The sequence below is a fragment of the Rhinichthys klamathensis genome, unplaced genomic scaffold, assembly GCF_029890125.1.
Source record: "Rhinichthys klamathensis goyatoka isolate OS25496 unplaced genomic scaffold, OSU_Roscu_1.1 h1tg000197l_1, whole genome shotgun sequence".
NCBI classification, from domain to species: Eukaryota; Metazoa; Chordata; class Actinopteri; order Cypriniformes; family Leuciscidae; genus Rhinichthys; species Rhinichthys klamathensis.
Window position 1 is genome coordinate 1308902 of NW_026606723.1, and position 1922 is coordinate 1310823.

The following is a 1922-nucleotide window of genomic DNA, read 5'->3' on the forward strand; positions in this document are numbered from 1 at the left end:
AGTAGAAAGGTTTAGGATGACACAATGATAGCTGTGTCTCATCTATTATTGAGGGTGGCGGGATGGATGGCCGTTCTTGCATTCCATCACACGCAGTGAGAAAGAAAAAACATCTGATACATGCTGTAACACAATGAGTTATTCTCTTATATAAATAATAATAAAAAAATGCTAATATTAAACAACAGTCCTTTAATAGTGGCCTGATAGCGTTAATTAATTCATTGATACACAGATTATGTATTACTTACATTGTGAATTACATTTTTCATCAGTTTGGAATTGTTAACTTTCCCCATCCATGCAGTCTGTTTTGAAGGCTACATATAAAGGTAGGCTGTGGCTAATGCACAATTAAAATATATATATCTATATTTAGATTCCAGGGTTAGTTGGGTTCACAGCCTGAGATGATGCACTTTAATCACAGATCTCTGCTCTTATGAGCTCATCCCCTCTCTGGGTTTGAGGTCAGAATTTGTGTGTGTGTACTTACTTAACTATATTTTGGGGACAAATTTGTACCCAGAAGTTACCAAAATCTCCAAAAACCTCCCTTTAGGGATTTTCTTATTTGTAAATCTGGTATATAAAAAAAAAACAGTTTGTACAGTATAACAACCATTACGTCTATGTATGTGTGTGTGTGTGTGTGTGTGTGTGTGTGTGTGTGTGTGTGTGTGTGTGTGTGTGTGTGTGTTTCCATCCATAACAGCTCAGCCAAGCAAAGGAAACAGTGCCTCGCTGCATTCATTCATGAGTTTCTCGTGTTACACTTCCATGTAAAGTGGACAAACATACTGGAACAGAGAGCACAACCCAAATACGCAGATGCAAATGAAAATTATGATATGATTGATATTACGTAACCATTGTGAATAATGATATTTTGTTGTGTAATACAATGACATTCAAAAGTGTCAAATACTTTTAGTGGCCACTGAGGTTCTAATACAAGTACTATTGGTCTGAACACAAGAGAGACAGTTGGTTTACAGCAGCTCCACTACTGACACACAAACACACTCGTGCAAATAGTTCATAATCGGAGTTATGTGATTAGCGCAAATCAGTTCTGTAACCAGACGAAACCAGCTGTGATCTGTCATGTTCACGCCAGATGGCATACAGTATGTCATGTATATTAAATTCAATCTATAAGTAGGTTTAATCAGATTATTATTTTATTTTAAATAATTGTGTAACCATCACACAATCACTTCCTCATTACACTTTGCATTGCATTGCATCATCACATTCTGGTTAAATGGAAGAAAATATACAATATTATCAGATATAATCAGCGATATTAAAACCAAAAAAATTTTTATATTGAATCCAATGTTTATTTATTAGTAGAAAAGAGAAGAAAAAAAATCACATTTGGTTAAAACATTCATTTACATCATTAACAACTTATTCAGTACCAGCTGGTCACTATAACAACACACAAATACATATAATGTAATGCATCACATTTCTGCACATTGTCTCATGCCCATACACTATATAAATACTCTATGCAGTTATTAAAATTGCAGTGCATGAAATAACTTTGTACCATTGTGCATAAATGTCACAAAGCATAATGTAAACAATAATAAAGCACAAATGACCAAAGAGATTCACAGTTCTACTTCCTGGAATATGCTGGTGCACAAAAAAAAGGTCTCATATATACAGTGTGTGTAACATATATACACTCATACATACACACAGCATATACAGTGTAAAGATGCAAAAAATATGAATAATGACTATTTTGTATTGGTCATAGATCATGCTGTCGCAAGTTTCGCCATTACTAAAGCTGAAAAAAAAATACCCATTTTAATATAAAATAAGTAAAAATGGTATTGAAAATAATAAATATAATGTTTATTAAAAAAGTATACACACACACACATAATACATAAAAAACA